Here is a 25,577-nt window from a genome sequence, read left to right on the forward strand (position 1 = left end):
GGCAGGTGATCATATTGTTATGCCTGATCTGTGTGTATATATATATATATATATATATATATATATATATATATATATATATATATATATATATATATATACTGAATGTACAGGTTGGAACAAAACTGGAAAATGTTCACTGGCAGTAAAATCAGTAAAGCACTGTGTAGAAAGGTCATATCTTTTTATGTGTTTTTATACTACTGCTATGCTGATGACACACTACTCGGTTTCACTTTATATCTAGAATCCTAGATACCTAGATACCTACCTTGTTCACACATAAATGAGTATATACCAAACCTTGAGTTAGTTCAAGACCACCATAATTTTCTCTGTTTTCTGATTGAGGTTTCTGTTTTACAGCATAAGCAGCCCAACTGTTTATCTACTTGTTGACCAGTCAGGTGTTTGGTGCTATCCAAAGTAGTCTTGAGAATGAACAAGAGCAACATTACACTGAATGGTCTCGCACCACAGTATTTTAGCAAACTTTTGTTCTTTTATTATCCCCACTACTTTGATCAGAAGGTTCAGGCTATTTGTTGGTACCTCAAATAATGAAGACTACATTAGCGGCCAGAACTCATTCTTACAAAGTCCCACAGTTATGAAGCAGCCTTCCAATTTGAGTTTGGGACTCAGACACAGACTCTATGTTGTAAGCTAAAAACAAAAAAAAAAGTTGTTGGATATAGTGTTTTAATGAACTGGGATATTCTGATGCCGTCATCCCCACACTCTCACACATTTTCTAAGGTTTGTTGATGGTGTTGTGGTGGGCCGTCATCTATCCCAGAGGTCCCTCATATCTGTGTTACCTTTCAGCTCTCACTTTTAGTGAGGATTTTAGTGAGGATTTTTTCCTCATACCATCACAACTAGCTCCTCATTAGGGACAAATGTACAATTATAAGGAACAAACCTATAGACACTAAACTTATACATTCTTTCATATAAACGATTTATTTCTATACGTGCTATAAGTGCTATACAAACGAATTTATTAAATTGAATTCACCTGCAATCGATGCAGAATAAATCTTTCAGAACCAGATTCTAAGCTGTCCACAGCCACCTAAATATCCTAATAATCCGTTTTCTAGAGCTTCTAGATCTAATTCATCATTCCTTATGACACATGCGACATGCCTCAAGACTCGTCTATGTTCTGGTATCCAGAGAACTTTTTCTAAACATCCAAGTCCACTAAAGACAAAAGATATAGAAATATGTTTTTATATATACAGTGGTGGAAACATCCCTTTAAACTTTTACTTGAGTAAAAGTAGAAAAGTATTTGCTTTTAAATGTACTTAAGTATCCAAAGTACTATGATTTATTACGGCTATAATATTCCTATTATCATTTTTATCACAAGGCTCTTTGCTTAATCAACTCAGGTTATGTGAAAAGACTCTGTTACTCTCAGCACTTTTAATGAGTCAAACACCGATTGATATTTATTACAATTATCATGAGCCCAAAACCTTCTTTGCAACTACTTTGTGAAAATTGTGCAAATAAGCCCATGGGTGTTGCAACAAGTTAGATTTTAGTTTTAGGTTTTTAGAACTTAGTTAATCCTATCAAAATGTTCTGTTTGCAATTGAACTGATGCTGAACTGTATGTTGGTGATAAGTAGATACCACTACTCGAAACAAGTTCGAAACGGAGTGCGCTCGAACCTGATTGGTGGCTTGCTACTTGCATGATCAGTTAAGTTTGTATCCATTGTAACATCTGATTTAGCAAAATGAAGTCAGATATTTGACTTTGAAATGTAGTCAAGTTAAAGTAAAAGCCTTCCCAAATGGAAATATTTTAGTAAAGTACAGATATGCAAAAAAAGCTGCTTAAGTACAGGAAAGAATTACATTTACTTCGTTACTGTCCACCACCATATATGTCTTTACACTGTGCAAGTCTTGAACTTGAACTAATAGGCAATAATAATAAAAAATAATACAGGACTATACAAAGAACCTGGTTTTTACTGACCTGAATCACCATCAGTTAGTTAAATAATAGAACAGGATGTGTAGATGTTCAATATTTATCTGTTGATTTAAAAAGAAAAGAGTGACTCAAATAAAACTGAGCCAGATAGACTTAAAAAGCTTTCCAAATGTCAGACTGCATTCCCCAACAGGCACTGAGACCTTTACTCTATTGTTGGCATGTGGAAAAAGGTGGTCAGAGATTATCGTTTTTCTTGACAGCATTTCCTCAACCAGACGCTCGCTGCATTATGCATGACCCTGTGTTCATTGATAGTGAATGTTTGTACAGAAATGGCAGTCACTTTAAAGGATTGGTAGGAAAAGCCAACAAAGGGTTTTTTTAATTTGTGGGATTATGCTTGTGTGGTGTTTGGGTCTGTGGGACCCGTTTACATTTTTTATCAAAAGAAATCTGATAGGATTAATCATTTTTTCAAGCTCAGACTGGTTGGCCTTGGCTCATTTTCATACTACATTTATATTATATACAGGATGTTTGGGTCTACTGGACCCGGGGCTAATAAAAGTGTGAAAATTATAGGTCCTGTGTACCTTCACTGTCCTCCTACTGGCTGGGTTTGGTGTGTGTTTGCTGTTAGTGTGTGTGTGAGTTATGTGTTCCTAGCACAAGGTTGCAAAAATTCAAGCAGCAACACCTGTCTTACCTCACATTTCCACATATTTTATCCTCTGCCTTGTGGGAACCAATTTTTATTTGCTCATATTCAATCCCAGCTGCAAATTGGGGTGTGACACATTAAATATAGCTTTGCCAGGGTGGTTCAGGATGGCCGAAAAATTCTCTTCTCAGAGGGCCTTGCAATTGATTTTGGAAGAGAGAGAAGCTTTTGATAATGATGTTGAAAAAGAGGTTTCAGAATGTGAGTCTGACAGTGACAGTGAGGAAGATGATGAGGAAGGTCAAAAAAATGGTGGAAGTAAATGGTCAATAAATGCTCTAGACATGAGAGACCCCACATGGCTGCCAATGTGATGCAACCATGGAAAACATAGCACTTACTATGTGCAGAAGTTTTCTTTTGAGCTTTTCATCTGAGATTCTATCCAGAAGTTTATTCTGGATTGCACTAATTTAGAAGGAATGTGTGTTTTTGGAGAGAAGTGAAAGGAGATGGACCAAATCCATTTACATGCATACGATGGGGTTCTTATCCTTGCTGGAATTTTCAGGTCCAAAGGGAAATCCACAGAATCTCTGTGGGATGCAGAATGTGGCAGAGAACCTTTCTGTGCAACAAAGTCTCTGGAAAACTCCATAAAATTCAGGATAATTCGCTTTGATTACCGATATGACAGACCAGCTCGAGAGCCAAGCTAGCTACCATCAGGACATGACTGACGTGGTTACTGCTATGTGTTTAGCTTGTGTTGTGTAAACTGACCAGAATGGGATAAATTTCCAATAAAGTTCAAATAAATTCAATAGCAATTAAAAACTTTGCTTCATTTTTTTTTTTTTGTTGTATTTTACATTTAGTAAATAATTACAATAAATTATAAAATTTTATAAAAAAATTAACAAAAACTAGTAGCACTTCAATTCATAAATATGTTCTAACAAACGTAAAAAGCAAACTTAATGTTTAACTTAATTACATATATGCTGTTTATATTGCTTATAATTTAAATTAACATTTTTGGAGTATTTTTTGATTGTGTTGAATTAAAAGCCAGGGGTCCCTGGTGGTCTAGTGGTTAGGATGCGGCGCCCCAGCCCCTCTTAGTGCCGGTCCCAAGCCCGGATAAATGGGGAGGGTTGCGTTAGGAAGGGCATCCAACGTAAAACATGTGCCAAATCAAACATGCGGATGATCCGCTGTGGCGACCCCTAATGGGAGAAGCCGAAAGAAAGCTTTTTGTTGAATTAAAAGCCCAAAAAATGCAGCGGGGCCACCAGACCCACAGATACTGGCTAAACAATTATAAAACACCACCCAAGGTTTTAATGCTAGTCGTCTTTGTTAAATAATAGCTATAAGGAGCGCACTGTATGAAAATTATTAAGCTCTGCAGTAGCTGTAATTATTTAGGTGGATGTATATGAGTGCATACACTAGTGTGTTTTTTTTTTGTTGTTTTTTTGTTTGAGGTCGTTCTCAATGTGAAAGACCTCAATAGCTGGAGAGAAAATAAGAGAGGGAGGAAAATAACCAGTTGCTCATCGATCAGAGAGACAGGAGAACGAACGAAGCGAAAATGTGCTAATCGGATAATAAAGCACTTAAAGGTGTAATCATTGTGTACTCTTTTGCCACATGCACGATGAGACAGAGACAACGAGGCAGCTATTGATCCATCCATGGGCCAAACATGTAAGACTCTTCACAAATCCAGCACTATTCCTGTGATTCAATCATTCCTTCTCCTGAGTCTGTCCATTCCGTATTCAGAGCATTTTCTCAGTTGCAGGTTTTGAACAGGAGGAGTGTGCACTCTAGTGGTCCGCACCCGAGCTGCAAAGAGAATACACACAACCAACAAAGCCCTTTTCATCATTTTAACTTCTACAACCCATCTGAATTTTTTTACCCTGTAAAATAATTTGTGTTTTCCAATCAATTATAATTTATAAATAATAGATCAATAATCACCTGGAGCACTTTGTTGTTAACGAGACCTTACTGTCAGCAGTAATATACCATAAGTAGAGTTATAATACAACCATTAATGCTTGAATTAATGAATGTTTATTGAACATCATTTGAAAAATTACTAAATTATTCTGAATTGCAGGTGCCAATATTTATACCCAAATACCTGAGCTGTCAATATTTTGTAACACACCGGCTTTGTTTTTGCAGTCCTGGATAGAACACACATTATATATATATAATTTTATACATATTATACATATTTAAAAAAATAAAATGTAATATCATGTACATAAGTATTCAGGCGCTTTGTGTGTTTCAGTGTATTTATATTTGTGGTTACAGCCTTCATTATTCTCCTTATAATTCTACCCCATAATGAAAACATGAAAGAATTTTGTTTGATATGTTCGCAAATGTAATAAAAATAACAAAAACAAAATGTTCGTGTACATACTGTAAGTATTTACAGCCTTTGCTCAATACTTTGTTGAAGCACCTTTGGCATCAATTACCGCCTCAAGTCTTTTTTAAGTTTGACGCTACAAACTTGGCACACATATTTTTGGGCAGTTTCTCCCATTCTTTTTGGCAGAACCTCTCAAGCTCCATCAGGTTGGATTGGGAGTGACGGTGCACAGCCATTTTCAGATCACTTTAGAGATGTTCAATTGGATTCAAGGACATTCAGGAATGCGTTTTTTGACTGTGTGCTTAGGGTTGTCCCTTTGGTAGATGAACTATCGCCCCAGTCTGAGGTCCAGAGCGCTCTGGAGCAGGTTTTCATCAAGGATGTCTCTGTACATTGCTCCATTCATCTTACCCTTTCAGGCCAAAGAGTTACACCTAAGTTTTTTTTGTGGTCTGAAAGTCCTTCATGTGTCTTTTGGCAAACTCCAGGTGGGCTTTTAGGTGCCTTTTATTGAGAAATGGCTTCCGTCTGGTCACTCACGCATACAGGCATGATTGGTGAAGTGCTGCAGAGATGGTTTTTCTTCTGGAAGGTTCTCCTCTCTCCACACAGAAACGCTGGAGCTCTTTCAGAGTGACCAGCGGGTTCTTGGTCACCTCCCAGACTAAGGTCCTTCTACCTCGATCGCTCAGTTTGGCTGGGTGACCCGCTCTAGGAAGAAGCCTTGTGGTTTTAAACTTCTTCTATTTACGGACGATGGAGGCCACTGTGCTCATTGGGACCATCAATGCTGCAGAAATATTTCTGTCCCCTCCCCCAGATCTGTTGTTCAAAATGATCCTGTCTTGAAGGTCTACAGACAATTTCTTGGACTTCATGGCTTGGTTTGTGCTCTGACATTCACTGTTACTGTGGGACCTTTTATAGACAGGTGTGTGTCTTTCCAAATCATGTCCAATCAACTGAATTGACCACAGGTGGACTGTCAAGTTTCAAAAACATCTCAAGGATGATCAGTGAAAACAGGATGCACCTGAGCTCAATTTTAGTGTCATGGCAAAGGCTGTGAATTCTTATGTACATGTGATTTATATATATATATATATATATATATATATATATATATATATATATATATATATATATATATATATATATATATATTTGCAAAGATTGCAAACAAACTTCTTTCACATTGTCATTAGGGGGTTTTGTTTGTAGGATTTTGAGGTAAATAATGAGTTTAATCCATTTTAAAATAAAGCTGTAACATAAAATGTGAAAAAGTGAAGCGCTGTGAACACTTTTTGGAACCAATGTTGAATAAAAAATATAAATACATTTATTTCGTAATCATTAAATGCAGCACTACTGTATAAAAGTGTAATAACAAACCTTTCTTTTGTTTCTTTCATATATCAAAGAAATGTTTTCAGAATTCATGATTTTTTTATACTCCGGTAGCCAATATATAGATAATCCATCCTGTGGATTTTTTTCCCTTTGTCAATAAATAATTCATGTCTAAACTTCAAAATGATTTAAATGTAGTTAAATCTTCAACCTCCAAAGAACATTCAGCAATCCTTTAAAAGAAAAGTTGTTTTAATTGGATTTCTGCTGAATAAATTGTATTAATGGAAGATTAGCTCACAGAGCGCACTGGGTTTGCTTTAATATCATGTGCAGTAATTGAGTACAGAGTTTACAGCCTCTATTTCATATTGAAATAAAGCATGCATGTATAATGTGGATAATGTGCACAAAATCCAACATGATTACAAGCTTATGCTAAAGCATTAGTATGAAGGAACTGAGGGGCACAGGTGAGCACTGAAGTTATTAAAGCTATTAAAAAGACAATAAACACCGACAACAGGAGTGTTGAGAAAGTGAGGTCGGAAGAATTTAGGATAAGAAAAGATTATTTAAAAATGGAAAAGGAGATTAGAAGTTAAAAAAGATAGACACGTAAGTTTAAATGCTGACACCACTTTCACAAACATTCTATCACCAATAACTTCACATTGTATCACAAAAAACTTTACATTCAACAGTTTGCCAATGACATCAGCACACAAATGAATATTACAATAATAATAATAATAATAATAATAATAATAATAATAATAATAATAATAATAATAATAATAATAATAATAATAATAATAATAATAGCAATAATAATAATCAAATTGTTTCTAATAAAACATTTAAATATCATTTTAAATACTTTTTTTATGCACTAAATCGTGTGGCAGTGCCGATCCCCCTGGAATCTTTACCGTAGAGTTTACACAGTGTGGTGCGGAAAACTGAAAACATTTCAATAATCTTGAGGCAAAAATTGGCTACAACTGCAAAAGATCACTGTTTGTTACCTTTTTATTCAGCCAAGCAAACAAGCACAGATTGATCATTATTTCAGTCTGTCAGCATTTAAATCTGTTTAAGTGCTCCTTAGTGGATTTAGTTTTGTAAAAAGAATTGAATTGTGTGGTTTATTACTTGATTAAATGGAAATGAACAAACTTATGTAACCCTAGTTCCCTGATGGAAAGAGACGCTGCGTCGAAACGGTTTGGAAACGCGCCCGAGTGTTCACGCTCTGGAATAATGTGTGTAATCAGTGAAAAATTGGACGCTGGCGGTCACTGGTGGGGTGACGTCATAACCAGGAAGTATAAAACGCATATGGAGTGAGGCAGCGCCAGCTTCTGTAAGGGAGAAGGAAGCGCTGCAGGGATGCCGGAGGTGTGGCATAGAGACGCAATGTCTCGTTCCCTCAGCGAACTAGGGTTACATACATAACCTAGAAGACGTTCCCTTTCAGGAATTTGAGCTGTGTTGAAACCCTTTGGGAACGAGTGTCCAATCACGCCAGACTGACCAATCTCTGCCTAGTGTGTATTTGTCAAACACAGCTAGAGGAGGACAGAGGGGAAAGGCATGGCACTGCGGTCTAGGTTATAGAACCACACAAAGGTCAGCGGAGTGGACCAACCCGCAGCGTTACATATGTCTGGGAGGGAAACTCCAGAGGGCCAAGCTTTTGAGGCAAAGGGAGATCCCTCCTTAGAGGAATCTCCCATGAAGGGTGCTCGATGGAGAGCTACCAGGTCTACGAACCATGGTTTGCACGACCACCTTGGAGCTACCAGGAGGAGATGGACTCCATCCTGGCGGTTTCCAGATCTTCCGGAAGCAGCGCGATGGGGGGAAAGTCATACAGATGAAGCCTCGGCCTGAGTCTGAGTCTGAGCCAGAGGGGACAGTGCGACATCTCTCGAGACACGAACAGATCCACCTGGGCTTTTCCCAATTTCTCCCAAACCTGCTCCACCACGTTGAGAGGAGTTTCCTCTGGGCCCAAAGGAGGATCTGGTGTGCCAGCCCCAGGGGCACAAATGCAGACCTCCTTTTCTCTCAATTAAGACTTTATTTCTCTCAATTCCCTCGTTATCTCTCGCAATTCAGACTTTATTTCTCTCAATTCCTATTTATTTCTTGCAATTCTGACTTTTTTCTCATATTTCTGACTGTTTTTTTGACAATCAGGCAGCGCCCCAACCTCTATAGTGACAGAAATGATAACAAATTGAAAATAAAATAGGCTACAATCAATCTGATGATCTGTGAAGCAAGGCATAAAACTATAAAGGACTATTTTAGGCGCTCTTTTTCGTAAATAAAGTCGCAATTAAGCCAACTTTCATTTTATGTGACGGAAATAGGGCTTTCAAATGTTTGAGCACAATCATTAAATATTTATTTTGCCCATGTTTCATTCTGAAAGATTCTTTCAGCTTTTAATTATGCTTTGGACGGTCCTTAACCTAAATCTAGTAGTTTTAGCAGTCTTCTGAAACGCAGTAAAACATGTCCGAAAATGTATCCTTATGTAAAAGAGGACCACAGGATACATCTTCGGACATGTTTGTTTAGCAAATGAGTAGCTACACGCTGCATCAGGGTTAAAAAAATACGCTATCAGCAATTGATTACTGTAATAATAATTTATTCTCCCATAAGTTTTATTGCTATTTTAAACCTAATATTTTATACAATTGTAGCTTTTGGTTTGACCAAGAGGTGTATTTATACAGGAAGAACCAGCAGGTGGCAGCACAATCCAAGGTTATGATTACACTATTTTTCTAGCCAGGAAGAATAAAACATTCATATGGATTATCATTTTAAAGAACGTTAGCACATGGATACCCAAGTGTCCTCATTGCACGAGCCAAGAACATGTCTTTTTGAGGAGACTGGTCTTTGGGGGAGGGGAGGGGGTCCTAAAACTGGCAGGACTTCAGTTAAATATAATTGCAGTATGACTCAGGCTTGGTGGGTTTTAAAATCTGCACCCAATTTTCCTGCCTGTCAGCCTTTGAAGACATTTCTATATCAACGTTTCAAACAGAGCTGTGCATTGGCAGCTGCTTCACTGATCTCAAGACGCCTTCTTTTCTCCATTATCTTGTATAAACCATAAGACACATAAAAACACAGAGGGTTTTCTTCCCACACCAATATCCCGTAATGCTCATTTTAATTTTAAGTATGAGTCAATAGGCACACAGTATGATCTGTTAGGCTACGAAAAAGTAAGGATGAACCTTTTAGAAATGATAATAAACGAGCCTTACTGCCACAGCAGGTCACTCAGCAGTACAAGGGTAGTTTATTTTAGTTTCATGACTGGATATAAATACATTTGAATTGTGGTTGGAGTTTAGCTTAAGATAAATTAATAGTTATGCTTAATAGTTATAGATAAAGGTATAGGGAGCTAGCTAGCTAGATAGCTAGATAGATAGATAGAGATCCTGTAAAGGAAATGATTGTGTTGCAGCAGCCAGTTACACAAACAGTAGTAGGGTAGAAAGAAAAAAAAAGCCGAATGTAATTAAGTAATTGAATCAGAAATCAGCAAAGGATCAGAAATAAAGGTTTTAAATTTTGGCTTCTGGTCAGCATTTTTAGGACTTCAATTAGTTTAAGGTCTGGTGGTGCAAGAGTTTTATTGTCCAGCTGTAGATGGGTGGTAAGTAATAATGTATATAGGGTTTATGTATAGCTCAGTCTTGGCTTATGTACAGTACAGCTCAGTCTGCACACAGACCGGATTAGCATCTTTTAGGAGTTTGGTTTAGGGTCTGCGTGGAGTTGGGTTTAGAGTCATGAAGAAATAAAGATTAGGGGTCTAAGAGGAGTTGGGTTTTGGTTCTAGGTGGAGTTTAGTTTTGGGTCTGGGTGTAGTTTAGTTTAGAATCTGGGTGAAGTTGATTTTAGGGTCTGGGTGGAGTTGAGTTTAATGTCTGAGTGGAGTTTAGTTTAGGGTCTGGTTGGAGTTGAATTTAGGGTCTGGGAGGAGTTGGGTTTGGGTTTGGGTTCTGGTTGGAGTTGAGTTGTAGGGCTCGGTGGAGTTGAGTTTAGAGTCTGGGTGAAGTTGAGTTTAGGGTTTAGGTGGAGTTGAGTTTAGGGTCTAGACAAAGTTGAGTTTAAAATCTGGGAAAAGTTGCATTGAGGATCTGGTTGGAGCTGAAATTAGTATCTGGGTGAAGTTTAATTTAGGGTCTGGGTGGAGTTAAATTTAGGGTCTGGAAGGAGTTTGGTTTGGGTTCTGGGTGGAGTTGAGTTGAAGGACTAGGTGAAGTTGAGTTTAGAGTCTGGTAGGAGTTCGGTTTAGGGTCTGGGTATTGATGGCTATAGGGTTGCTCTCAGTCTCTATAGTAAGATAGTTTCAGGGTTTGTCTGTAGTTTATAGAGGAGATAAGTTAATGAAGCAGATATTGAGAAGGTAATTCTGGATATAATGGGTAAATATTGCTATATTCTTGTTTCTGCCAGTTAAAACACAATTGGTGAAAATAATGCCTTTTAAAGTTATTGAATTTCCACCTCTATAATCATCACCTTTAAATATTAAAGCTTAAATAGATGTATTTCCATTACGAAGAGAATTATCTTACAGAGTATAGTGCTGTTTCATGCTGCTTTGACAGCTCTGTTCTCTAAGCAATTACAAGCACCTGGTAAAATCCAGCAACTTAATCTAATGACTGACTCGATTCTCGGGTGAGTGCAATAATAAGACATTACATATTAGACAAAGACTAAAAGCAATTCTCATCCAGTTTATCTTAATACTGAACATTATATACACTTAATAACTCCCACCTACTAGTTCATTATAATTCTCATATGTCAGAATGTTATTTATCATATTTTTCTAGATGCAATTATTGATTTAGTTTTATACAGGAGGTTCATGCTGGGTGGCATGTGGCCCTGATCCAAACAAAGGCATAGATCTTGTTATTCAAAATCATATAGTTATTGATGAAAAGTGGTGCATGAAGGTGAAATATGTATAATCATCCCATAGCCAGAAATCGCTCTGTTATATTCATCATAAATCTCATTTTCTGCTTTAAAATAAGCTGAATGACATTCTACTTGACCTTGTTATCTGGTTTTAATGCCTGAACACGGGATTTATGTGCAAATAATTTCTGCAACAAAAGTGGAAAGCTCTTGATTTGTGGATTTTGTTCTGTATTTTGGCCTTGGTGCAAAATTGGCAGTAGAACATGCCAGAAATTTCTGCTCAGCTCAGGTATATACAGTATCTCACCCCCTACATTTCAGCAACCATTTGATTATATGTTCTTAAGAGAAATACAACTTTTAAACTTGTGCAGCTTATATAGCAGTACAGGTTTACTGTCCTCTGAAATCAACTCAACACACAGCCATTATTGTCAAAATAACTGGCCACTCAATCACCCTTACCTTCACCTTAACTTTCAGTTGTCATCTTGACTGTGTGTTTGAGGTCGTTCTTATGTTGGAATACTGTTATTCGGCCCAATTTCTGAAAGGAGGGCATCATGTTTTGCTTCAGAATGTCACAGTACATGTTGGAATTCATGTTTTCCTCAATGAACTGTAGCTCCCCAGTACCAGCAGTACTCATGCAGCCCCAGACCATGATGCTACCACCACCACCACCATTCCTGACTGTTTGCAAGAAACAATTTTCTTGGTACTCCTCATCAGGCGTCACCACACATGATGGACACCATTTGATCTAAAAAAGTTTATCTTCGTCTCATCAAACCACTGGACATGGTTCCAGTAATTCATGCTTTTGGACAGGTTTGCGAGCTTTCTTGTGAGCCAGCTTCAGAAGAGGCTTTCTTCTGGGACGATGGCCTGCAAACCAACTTGTTGCAGAGTAGACATCTGTCTTACTTGCGCTGTCCCTCTAATAAACTTGTTTCTCTGTCGATAAACTGTCAATAAACTCTGTCCATTGTCATCACGCCCAAATAAAAATCTCAACATCTTCAGCTCTGCTACCTCCAGCTATGCCTACTGTCTTTTAGTCAATGCCACTGTCTCTACACCATACAACATTGCAGATCTCACCACAGTCCTATAAACTTTCTATCACAAATCACTCCTGCTATCACTCTTCTCCACCCACTCCACCCTGCCTTCACTTTTTCTTCACTTCTCTAACACACTCTCCATTACTTTGCACTGTTGACCACAGGTACCTGAACTCCTCCACCTTCTCCACCTCTTCTCCCTGCAACTGCAACACTCCACTGCCCTCCTTCTCATTCACACACATGTACTCTGTCTTACTCCCACTGACTTTCATTCCCCTTCTCTCCAGCATGTACCTCCACCTCTCCAGGCTCTTCTCAACCTGCTCCATACTCTCACCACAAATCACAATATCATCCGCAAACATCATAGTCCATGGAGACTCCTGTCTGACCTCGTCCGTCAACCTGTCCATCACCACTGCAAACAGGAAAGGGTTCAGAGCCGATCCTTGATGCAGTCCAACCTCCACCTTATTCTTAATAATTTAATAACCAATTAATCGGATAAAAATGCTTTTTTTTCCCCTTTTTTTTTTTTGCTTTTTGCTGTTTTCCTTATTATAACTATATAAAACCCTTACTCAAGGTATTTTTGTTTAAAAGTGTACTTTAAAAATGCAAAAGACACATATTGAGTTTATCTTTAATTTTGACATTTTAAACATAATTTTGGCTGCTTGTTGAGGAGTGCATCTGGGATTTCTCCTTTAAACAAATGTACTCATGCTGGATTGCTTCTTTCTGTTAAAAAAAACAGCATTTAAATATGCAAGGTGAAACAATTTATGTAAATCAACATTTGTATTTGTAATTGATAATTGCAGATGGATTGACAACCACGCTTAAAAAAATCTATATAAAATATAGTTTTTTTTAAATACAATTTTTGTTAAAAAGAAAATACAAAAACATTTTGTTTAATTGTGAAGATATACAGTAAGCATCCAGAATATAATAAATTTAATTTTGTATATAATAATACATTTAAATATACAAAAATTAAAACAATCATTTGAACCTTGTAAACTGAAACACAGGCTTGATTAAAAAAAGGAAAAAATATGCATTGGTTTACAAATGCATAATAACTCACAGAAAACCACAACAGTGACTAAGCTTTTAGTGCTGCTTTTAGTGCTGCTTTTAGATTTAGTGTTTGTTTGCACCGGTTTAATTGAATCCATTACTATGTTGTCACAAATTATTGGTCACTTTCTAAATAATAAAAATACATCTACCAATAATTTCTTCACAAATAAATCGGCTTTTACTATTGCAAATATTTAAAAAATGATGCATCACATTGTTAACTTTTATGCCGATGCACTGATGCAAAACAATAAATCTCACCATCCCTTTTGTGTGTATGTGTGTGTGTGTGTGTGTGTGTGTGTGTGTGTGTGTGTGTGTGTGTGTGTGTGTGTGTGTGTGTGTGTGTGTGTGTGTGTGTGTGTGTGTAAAATAATAAAATGTGTAAAATATATATATATATATATATATATATATATATATATATATATATATATATCTATTCTATTTTGTTTTTGTCTTTGAACTTGAATCATTTGTTCATTTTATCCCCCTTTTTTTTCTTCATAGCCATCACATAGAGACAAAATTACAGTTGCAAACACTTTTTTAATTTAATTAAGTTTTAGTTGTATAGCACTTGTAATAATAGACACTGTCCCATAGCAGCATATAAGCTAATAAGCAAGTCACTGGTAACAGTGGCAAGAAAAAACTCCATGAGATGGTATGAGGGGAAAAAACCTTGAGAGTAACCAGACCCAAAAGTGAACCCGTCCTAATCTGGGTGACACTGAATTTCCATTCATTACAGTTTCATAATTGATATTGTTATTACCTGTTCACTGATTGATTGTGGTTCTAAATTATTGTAGTCGATCATTTATATTATATAAATAGGCTGTTTGTATTTTATTGTTTTTTTTATTTCATTAAAATAAAAGGCAAGTCGTTCTGATTTCAACAATGAAGAAACACAACGCAGAAACAAACTCGATTACATACTGTGTGTTTAAGAAATTTAACACAGGAAGTACTTTTTCTAAATTTATTTTTAGTAAAGGCACTTGATCTATCTATAAACCCAGACATAACAGTTGTACAAGCCAGTGCACTCTTAGTGCTGGTCCCAGGCCTGGATAAATGGGGAGGGTTGCGTTAGGAAGGGCATCCAGCGTAAAAAGATGTGCCAAGTCAAATATGCGGATCACAAATACCACAGGTATCGTTAGCCAAAAGGGTACCGGTGGAAATTGGGCAACTGTTGGCCGAAGGAGGAGAAGGAGAGGAGGAAGACGTCTACAGAGACAGCAGGAAAAGTAGAAGTGTAGGAAAGTGGGCACTTTAAATGTTGGTACTATGACATTGGAGGTGGGTTTAAACTGTTCTATCATGGTGTGGATTAAAAGATAAATGGTGTAGGGGTGATTCTGATGGAAAAGTACAGTAAGTGTGTAGTGACGGTGAAGTGTTTCTGAAAGGGCGATGATCATGAAGCTGGAAGCTGAAGGGGTGATGATAAATGTCATCAAGGCTTATGCTACACAAGTGGGTTATGTGATGGAGGAGAAGGCAAAATTCTGGAGTGAGTTAGATGAAGTGGTAGATGGTGTACCTAGGAATGAACAATTGGTGATCTGGGCAGATTTCAATGGGCATGTAGGTGAAGGGAACAGAGGTGATGAGAAGGTGATGGGTAGGTAAGGAGAGGAATGTGGATGGACATATGGTGATAGATTTTGCTAAAAGGATGGAAATAGCAGTGGTGAATACTTATTTAAAAAATACTTACTTTGAGAATTTTGATGGAGTATAGAGAAGGTCAGAAGGAGTTGCATTGCGTGTTTGTGGATTTGGAGAAAGCGTATGACAGGTTGCCAGGAGAGGAGCTGTGGTATTGTATAAGGAAGTCAGGTGTTCCAGAGAAGTGTGAGTGTGGTGCAGGACATGTATGAGGACAGTATGACAGCAGTGAAGTGTGCAGTAGGAATAACAGACTGGTTCAAGTCGGAGGTTGGACTGCATCAAGGATCAGCTCTGAGCCCTTTCCTGTTTGCAGTAATGATGGACAGGTTGACAGACGAGGTCAGACAGGAGTCTCCGTGGACTACGATGTTTGCGGATGATATTGTGATTAGTGGTGCGAGTAGGGAGCAGGTGGAGAAGAGCCTGGAGAGGTGGAGGAACGCGCTGGAGAGACGGGGAATGAAAGTCAGTAGAAGTAATACAGAGTACATGTATGTGAATTAGAGTGGGGCAGTTGCATGGAAAAGAAGTGGAGAAGGTGGAGGAGTTTAGGTACCTGGGGTCAACAGTGCAAAGTAATGGAGAGTGTGTTATAGAAGTATAGAAAAGAGTGCAGGCAGGGTGGAGTGGGTGGAGAAGAGTGATAGGAGTGATTTGTGATAGAAGAGTATCTGTGAGAGTGAAAGGGAAAGTTTATAGGACTGTGGTGAGACCTGAGATGTTGTATGGATTAGAGACAGTGGCATTGAGTAAAAGACCGGAGGTGAGTTTATTAGAGGGGCAGCGCATGTGGGACATTTTGGAGACAAGGCGAGGGAGGCACGATTGAGATGGTTTGGACATGTGCAGAGGAGGGACATGGGGTATATCTGTAGGAAAATGCTGACGATGGAGCCACCAGGAAGGAGGAAAAGAGGAAGACCAAGGAGAAGGTTTATGGATGTGGTGAGGGAAGACATGCAGGTAGTTGGTGTGAAAGAGGCAGATGTAGAGGACAGGGGGGTATGGAGACGGATGATCCGCTCTGGTGACCCTTAATGGGAGAAGCCGAAAGAAAAAGAAGAAGAACACTTGCTCTATATGTAAAGGTTTATCTTTTAATTATTTTTTTTTAGAATTCTTACTGCAACTTTGTCCTGTTTATTATTAAAGATGTTTCCAAACACCATGTAATGAAATTTAACTAGACTACAGCAGCTTTTTCCCCCATTCCCTATTGAACTGCTATGTATCGTGAGGCAATAAAATCAACTGGTGTCAAGAAATAGCTTTTTCTTGATGGAGGATCTCAGTATGCTGATGACTCAATATGCTGATGAGTTATTGCATGAATCTGATGAGACATCTTTTTTCTATATAAATGGCAGAAACGAAATCCAAGTCTGAGCTATAGCTCTAGAGATGCCATGTCAAGATTATATAATCTACTTAAACAACACTTGGATCATGCCATCTGACAATTTATGAATCCTTAGTATATTTATAGACAACCCAATTATCCAACTCTCCCACTCTGAATCGATCATGAAGCTTTCTTCTCCAGAGGACCCAAAGTCTCTTTATACTGAGGTCACATAGATGCTTGTTCAGTCTTTTAAGATTGGACTACTGAAAAAGCCTTATGGGCTACACCTTCTGCAACTGATCCAGGTTGGTGCTCCCTGTGACTGTGTGTGCAGTCTTGAGCATAGAATCTGTAAATGGGTGTCTAATACATGCTGTAAATGCAAAATCTCTGCATGTCTACTGTACACACACAGGGTGAAGTGTCGAGAAAAATATTTTAATCAACCATATCTAGCGTGTGTTATAATCAAACTAATATTATCAAACTAAATTAACCTAATTAACTTAATAAAGCAATATAGAACTTATTAGATATAATAGAAGTAGTCTGACAAAACCTATTTGATCTATATGTTAATCAAACCTTTAGTTACATCAAGTATTAATAATAATAATAGGGTATTTACATGTGTGAGTAGGATAGAATCTGACTGAATGTTATGAGTGTATAGAATAGGCAAAGAAGGACAGGAAACAAACTTGAGGGAGATTAAGCATCTTTATTGAAATAGCAAGGCGTACGGGCTTCAGCAGCTGCAGGAGACATGTAGGAGTAGCTAGGCCCAAGGCCGGGTGAAGACACAGAAGCATGGGCAGGAGACATGAAAGAGCGGCTTGGCCCGAAGCCAGGTGAAGGCACAGGAGCACGGTGACTTGGCAAAGCAACAGGCCAGTGTGAAGGATAGGGAGAAAAACTGTGGTGTAGTGTCAGGGAAGTAGGAGCATCCGTGACGGCTGTTGAGCTCAGGAGAAGTCTGTGTGCTCTTGTCACGCGTAGAAGTGCTCTGCACAATGCGAGGAGGCAGGAAGGCATCCTCAGGGACACTTGGGCTGGAAAGATGTTCAAGAAAATGAGTAAGCTCAGCGGCAAGTAAGGAGAGCTGAAACTGGCGAAATTGTCGGCGAAGAATGCCCAACTGAGTCGTTCTGGGAGGCAAACGTGGTGGAGCTGAGCAAAAGAGACCAACAGAGATAAGATATTAGACAGGGTCAAATCACGGTGACGACGGGCATAAGCAAAAGATAACACTCATGCAAGAAAAAAGATTCTACACACAGTGTAACATTCAGTTCAGAATGCACAATTAAAATATAACCTAGGCGCATACAACTATTAATTAAAAGTATTATAATCAAGCACAGTATACAAACAATGCTATAACTCAATTAAATGAAAGTAGAATAGCAAAACAGCATTATAAAAGAATAAAGCATAACACTTACCCATTGCAAATGCAGGAGGACAAAATAGGCCGCAAAAGGTTGTTCACACTTGAGAGACTGAAGAACGTATGGTTGAATCCAGAGAGAAATAAGGGCTTTATACTCACTCATATTTTTTTTATGTATAAAATTATGGGCCGAATATAAGGGAAATTGGAAAAAACAGGAACTCCAAATATGGTGTTATTTGGAAGAATGAACACCAAGGCCAAAGATAAGGGAATTGACAAGGATAGGCAAGATCCGAGACATAAGGGACTTGGCAGAAGAAGGCAGACATAAGGGAATTGACAAGGATAGGCAAAAGGGGAACAGGGAACGGCAAGAAGGCAGACATAAGGGGAATTTCTCAAGGCCAAAGAATTTGAAAAAATAGAAAAGACACGGTGGCTACAGGGTATAAATACAAGCGCGTAACGAACAGTCAGTGTACTTCCTCACTATGGCGTGCTCTATCATTTGTTGATGTGCTGTTCATTTTGATGTGAAGTACCCACCTTCTACTGAGCTCTTTGGAACGTGCATGGAAATAAAGAAGTTTTGCTTTTACTCATCCAGGACTGTAAGACTTTTGCTTGATCCTGACCAAAAGGTCGGCCCCCTCCCGAGAACACAGCATGGATGCCCGAGAGGGGTGTGGGCCAGGATGTGGGCCCTAACACGTTTTCCTCCAGGACTCACGGCAGGGGACTAACGACCCGCAACCCCCTTTCGAGAACCAGAACATTTCCTGAATACAGTAGGCTCCCCGGAGAGCTACCCTTGGTCTTGACCACCACATCTCCATACAAATGGTGGATCTGCAGACAAGTGTCTGACCCCTCTTCCCCTCCTTTTCCTGTTACATCCTCAACACAGAACATTCTACAGCACACCGGATGATTATGTGTAAGAAAGGTCATATCACATGTAAATAACGACAGAAAATGTTCATGTTTCATTTCTTTACAAAGGTTTATCGCGACTGGTACACAGGTCCCATTCCCACAGCAATAGAACAAATAATAAAAAAAGGTTTTAATAAAGTTAAAGAAAACATAACTCTATACAAGGGCGTGCCCACTACAGATGTATACAGGCGAGGTGCCTCCCACAGGTCTGTAAGAACCAATCAATGCAAACTTCCATGACTAAATAATGTTTACATAATGCTTACTCTATCTGGGTATTTAAGGAGAACTGACCAACAATTCAGGGAATCTGTAAACAGATATCCCACGATTACTGTGTGTAGTCTCGCACCAGGTATGAAAGGTTTTATATTTCCTGTTTAAATGTAAATACTATTGGTTTGTATTTATGTTATATTTTAATTGAACTATAAATTGGCTTTGAATTGTGATTTTCTTACCTGGTTAATAAATTGTTATGTTTGATTTTATTCTGTGTTGCTCGGTAAATGTTGACACTGCAAGTAATAACGTTGCATCCGCAGTTACCGTAAGGACTGGAAATCAGGCTAGATCGGCCTAAATCCCAGTTAGATAGTAAATATCAACTGAGGATTTTAGAGATACGACTAGCACTTGGCGTTAGTTTAAGTGTACTTAGAAGCGTGGAGGCTAACAATATGTATTTCCGCTTAGAGTAACATTTCTAATCACTCTAAATAGGGTCAGCCTCAACCTCTGATTATTTCAATATTATTCTATTCATTATCTGTGGTTAGAAATAATTATTGTAATAATTAAGTGTCACCTCTAAGGGGACTAAATAAAGTATGTTTAAAGTTGAGCACGCAGAGAGCGGCCGCTACATATAGTCCAACCTCTGGCAGCGACCAATACTGATTCGCTTATGACCGTTGACCAGTATGTTAATTATAGGGCCCATACTAGGATCTTGTGCGACTGTGTGAACCGAATGAACGAGTGTAATGCCAGAGCTTAATCAGAATAACTAGACAAACATCCATCAAAATTATACTATTAGTAAAATAACAACCTATGCAAATATTTATTGTTTTATCTAAATGGAGTCAGATAAAAGGTCAATAACAAAAATGAAATAATACATGAATCCAAATCTTATTATCTAATGTGAAAGGAAAGATTAGAACGCGCGAGAATCCTTCGCCACGCCTCTGGGAACCGTCGTTGGACCAGTGGGTGGTTCCCCGCCTTACATTTTCCTGTTCTTGAAATAAATAATTATTCAAATGAGGAAATGTATGTTCCAGTCAAACTCCAGAGACTACTACTACTGAAACCAATGATACACAACACAAATGCTACACAAATCGTATACATTATAAATCCTTAGCGTGCTTCAAGGTGAGTATAAAGTAGTGCGAGTCTCCCAAGAGCACGATCAGACTGAGGGTTAAGCGTGACCAGAATGAGTTTGTACGGATGGAGAAAAAAGGGACAAGGAGGATGTCGAAACTCAGACCCCATGTTAGAGGGGAGCTGTGTGGCTCGAGGTTCAAATCGGTTAAATATCAATAAGATTTACAATTTCAAAAAATACTTAAACAAACCAATAAAGAGATCTTCCAGGAATGAGAAGGAGTACCTCAGCTTTACTGCAGTCATTTTACCCATGTCCCAGAGAGCTCTCGGAAAGAAAAAAAATGTCAGCGTGCGCATGCAAGTGCGAAATCGTGTAAAAAAAAAACCCTCTTTTTATTTTCCACACCCTGTGAATCCACCCTTCTCCAAAAATCTCACGAGGACTTTATTCTCCTCCAGTTGTTTACGCAAATTCTAGTCAATTCTTCCCTTTTCTTGGTAGCCTCGTTTACCTCTACACAATTCTAGTTCACATATCTTGCAGCTTTTACTCCTTTTCTTGCGAGCTTCCAAACATTTCACACCTCCTTTTGTTTTCATCTTGTCTAGAAACATCTTACTTTTTTCCCCCATCTTGGTTTTTAATTAGTTCAAGTTTTACCAAATCGTTGCTCTAATTTTAACACGCCAGCACTTTTCTACAAATGTTTTTCCTATTTTAATAGGAAAATGTTTTTCCGAAAACTTAATATACTAAATAACAATTGCAAAAAAAATTAAGATTAAACTTTTACTAAGTAATGCTAAATTTGATTGTCTATTATGTTAATTAATGCTGACCTAAGCTGATCTTTTCAACTTGCTCTGCAGGATAATTCAAGGAGTCTTAAGGTCTTTAGATTACCGTAATTCCCGGACTATAAAGCGCACCCATATATAAGCCACACCCACTGAATTTGACAAAGATTTTTATATTAAACATAAATAAGCCGCACTGTCTACACTGAAACTAATGTACTTTACACAGGCTTTAACAAAAGACAGTGTCTGTTACACGGTGTAATAGGTGAAATATGTTGTGGCTCCTTCAGGAGCATAGCGCCATTTTAGGAATAGCCTGCCGCCGCATTTTTCCGCTATTACTGCATGTGTGCAAGACCGAGGAATATGTCCTTATTATTTTCTGATGCTCAATGCATTACACGGCTTGTATCTAAACAGAAGCCTACCAAGAAAGTCATTGTTCACTGTCTTCCTCCTTCCTTTCACAACTATTTCTCTCGAGAGTTTATCTTTTGGCATCGTCATGCGTTAAAAAAAACGATACCGTGCAGCTCAGAACACAGGTGAGGTGCGTTTTTTCGTTTCCTTTTGGAAATTTCATTGGTCTAATGTTATGGGGTTCAGTTTTTTGGCTTAAAGTTTGTGAAACCGGGAAAAACCTAGGAAAAATCTATAAATTAGCCGTTTCGTTGTTTAAGCCACGGGGTTCAAAACGTGGGAAAAAAGTAGCGGCTTATAGTCCGAAAAATACGGTAGATGTTTAACCACGCTGGCTGCAGATGTATGCAAACATCCTCTATCACTTTATGCTGACTCAGACTTTGACACACCAATCTTTCCTCTAGAACAACTGCATATATACTCCTATATAATCATCAATAAACTGCTCTATTTTTCATAACTTACATTCTCTGAGTGTCTTTAAGCGAGATGATCATACCTGAACTTTTTTAATGATAAGTCTTTGCTTTTATCTAACAATAAGACCATGTTTTAAAGCCGACCTTGTTTTAATAATTTAAATGAAGCTAAATTTCAAGGACAAGATCCTCTCCTTTCTTTTTTATTTTTATTTCTCGCTACTCATCTGCATGCTCGTGCATCTATGCCATCCGAGGACACGGCGTTCGTCCTTTGCTGCTGGAAGAGATTTTTTTCCACGGAATCAACAAAGCAATTAATGTTTTCTAGTTGATTCATTGAGAAAGACAGACAATATATGTAGAAGTGCACAATACGGTTATAGGAATATACGAGGTTTTTTTTCTAAATGAACTGTATATACTTAATATTTTTAATTAATATTTTTAAGTTCATACAGTGGTGTGAAAAAGTGTTTGGCCCCTTCCTGATTTCTGATTTTTTTTCGCATGTTCGTCACACTTTAATATTTCAGATCATCAAACTAATTTAAATATTAGCAAAAGAGAACACAAGTGAACACAACATGCAGTTTTTAAATGAAGGTTTTTCTTATTGAGGGAAAACAAAATATAAAACTACATGGCCCTGTGAGAAAAAGTGTTTGCCCCCTTAACCTAATAACTGGTTGGGCCGCCCTTAGCAGCAACAACTGCAATCAAGTGTTTGCGATAACTTGCAATGAGTCTGTTACAGCGCTGTGGAGGAATTTTGGAAAAAATCACACCACTTTATGTTGACAAATATGGGTTGGTTTTAGTTGCACACCTTTTTTGTTAGAAACATAACTAGAGGTTTTTTTGCATGTCTGGTTCTATAATAATCCAAATACAGATACTATCGTTTTTAATTGTTTTCTGAAGGTTTCTCATCCACACTGAAACATCTGAAATCACTTACGTCCCTGTACTGCCCATGAGCAAAATGTAAGAGCCGTCGACCTGCGGTTTATTTGCTTTCCGGCTCTTTGAAATGACACGGCAACGAATAAAAATGCATCATTGTTTTCAAAAGCCTCTGTTTTTAAAGTCCACACTGCGATGAGAAAAATGCTATTTTTAAATGTATCTACTTTGGAAAACTTTTTCAAAAAGCTACATTTTCGTTGACTAAAAACGTATTAGTGTGGACATGGGCTGGGTTTATTAGCTATCCACAAATTTTGATGAGACTTTGCAGTCAAGTTGGAAATTTTATATACACACACAATGGTGGAGGTGATAGCTTAGTGGTTTGGCTTGTAAGGTTACAAGTTCAAATCCCAGCACCACCAAGCTGCCACTCCTGGGTTCTTAAGCAAGGCCCTTCTGTCGGAACTCAGAGCCCGTCTCTGAGGCGACACATCGAGGGTGGATTTCTTTGCTCAGAGGATTCCCAATAATGCCCAGCCAATTCTAGAAAAAACACAAATATAATAGACACAAACCGCCAATGAAGGATCCTCAGGTTTCCCCACTTGGCCCCGTGGGCGAATTTAAATAGGTTACCTGCGGGGTCAGACAAAGCAATTTATTTATTTATTTATTTATTTTTTAGAGTCTTTGGAACACGGGTATCTGCAGTGGGCTGAGGGCAAGGGCGGCGTGTGTGGATTCTTGTGTAGATCGTATGAGGTGTCTGAAGTAACAGCACTGGAGCATGGTGAAGGTGAAGATCAGGGCACTGCCAATGGCACATCCCCGGAACATCCAGTCCCACCAGGTGTAGGTGTACTGTGCTGACCGAGTGGATGAACTGGATAAAAGTTGTGCCGTCTTTCGTGCCAGGTTGGTTTCAACCTGTGCTTGGTTTAGGTGGTATTCAGTTTGCAGGATCAGTCTTTGTGTCAGGTCCATCGCGTCAACCACAGCTTGGGTGCCTTGCTCATAGAAAGTGTCATCCCACCATGGTGAGGTCTCTGTGTCCAGTGGCATTCTTCCTAAAATGTTGACTTGGCCCATTGAAAGGTCCTCTGTCACTTCCAAACAGAACGAGTGATTAGCAGAGCAGGTCAGTCCTCCGTAGGTAAAGGAATTCATTTCACTGACAACGCACCACTGTGTGTGAGACACCTGGACAACATCAGAATAACCATGCAGTGACTGAACATTAATAAGTTTGGTGTTGTTGGGAGAGAAAGGTTGCAAAGTGTTACATGTACAGATAACATAATTGTGTGTTTCATGGCAACATGTGCGACTGGTAAACAAGGTCTCAGTACCCTTTTGTGTCATGTATCCAGTGAGGTGATCCCATTTAATTACCTGATCCTTCACTACCACGCCAATCGAGCGTATGGTAGTGGAATTTGGAAAAACCTGATCTGGGTGTATCAAAGGAAAACTGACGAAAAATCCAATACATCCATTACATTCATTTCCTGTAAACATCATTATGGTGGATAGTAACTCAGAATATCTTACATTTTCATTTTCCTGATTCATACCACCTATGTAGATCTAAGATGTCTATGAGGTCATTCAAAACATGTCTAGGCGTTTTGTACAGGCGAAGATCTAGGATTTCTTGTCTAGCAGCAGTGAATAGATCTTGTGCATATGTCCTACAGGCTAAGTCACGTTCAATGGTACGGGTTTGATTGAATAATGTGTGGCTGATCGCAAGAAGCGCCTGCGCTTCGGATCGAACCGCTTTTATGATATTTTCATTGCTATTTGTGATATGTTGAAAACCAGTGGCCACCTGGTTCGCAAACCATGTTGAGAATTGTGATTGTTTGGTAATTTTGTAGTTGTTAGCAATGGAATTAACTGAGCGAAGAGACCTGCTATGTTTCCGAGCAGGTCTCGTTTTGAGCGTGCAGGTGAGATTTGCACGGCAAGTCTGTTTTTGTAGTCATAAATTAAATCATCGATTCGTGACTGTAGCCATGCATAGGTCTTATCATTGTAATCACAGTGATTGATATAAGCAGATAGGATGTTGGAAATATTGTATGATACATGTGTCATCACTAGATTCACATCATGAAATAATGTCTTGTTAATATTCCCTTTAATCAGTCCACCAGGAGGAATAGGATATAGTTTTGGACATTCCTTTGGTTTGCTATATCCACAAGTGGTTAAATTAAAACAATGTTTCATTATCCATGAGCAATTCTGTGGCCCGGTGTAATTATCTGGGTCATTGACACATTTTCCCACGCAATACATGCCTTCTCTCCGGCTAGTCCAGACAAAGGCTTCAGGTTGATTGTTATGAGGTACATATGAAGTTATATCAAATTTATATTCGGTATAACTCATATGCGTAGTGTTGATTGTTTCAGTGTGTGTACACCTATATATTGCGGGTTCTAAATTTTTGGTTAAATAACAGATTTTAGGATCTAATCCATTGTTGATTTTTTCATAGAGAGTGCGATACTCCCAATTTTTGCTCCTGGTTCTGCTTTAAGTTGATACCAGGCCGTTATGTTGTGAAAAGATGTGCGTGCCGGTGTGTCACCTGAAATGTTTACTATAGGGAGATGGTCGGAGCCTACTTTACAGCAAATTTTAGTTGCGCAATTTGGTTCCGGTACTACTCCGGGAGGCCACGTGACTAGTTCTCTGGTTGAAAGTGTACTGAAAAATGTGGATGACCTCTTAGTGTATTTCCATACCCATCTCCCACATTCCAGTGTGTGTGTGAGTGAAACCCT

General features: G+C 38.4%; 1 pseudogene; it reads right to left on the bottom strand.

Annotated features, from left to right (window-relative positions):
• Positions 1 to 23,380: 23,380 nt before the first annotated feature.
• On the bottom strand, positions 23,381 to 25,290 carry LOC124376551 (annotated as a pseudogene).
• Between the last annotated feature and the right edge of the window lie 287 nt (positions 25,291 to 25,577).

Source organism: Silurus meridionalis, chromosome 23 (assembly GCF_014805685.1).
Source record: "Silurus meridionalis isolate SWU-2019-XX chromosome 23, ASM1480568v1, whole genome shotgun sequence".
NCBI classification, from domain to species: domain Eukaryota; kingdom Metazoa; phylum Chordata; class Actinopteri; order Siluriformes; family Siluridae; genus Silurus; species Silurus meridionalis.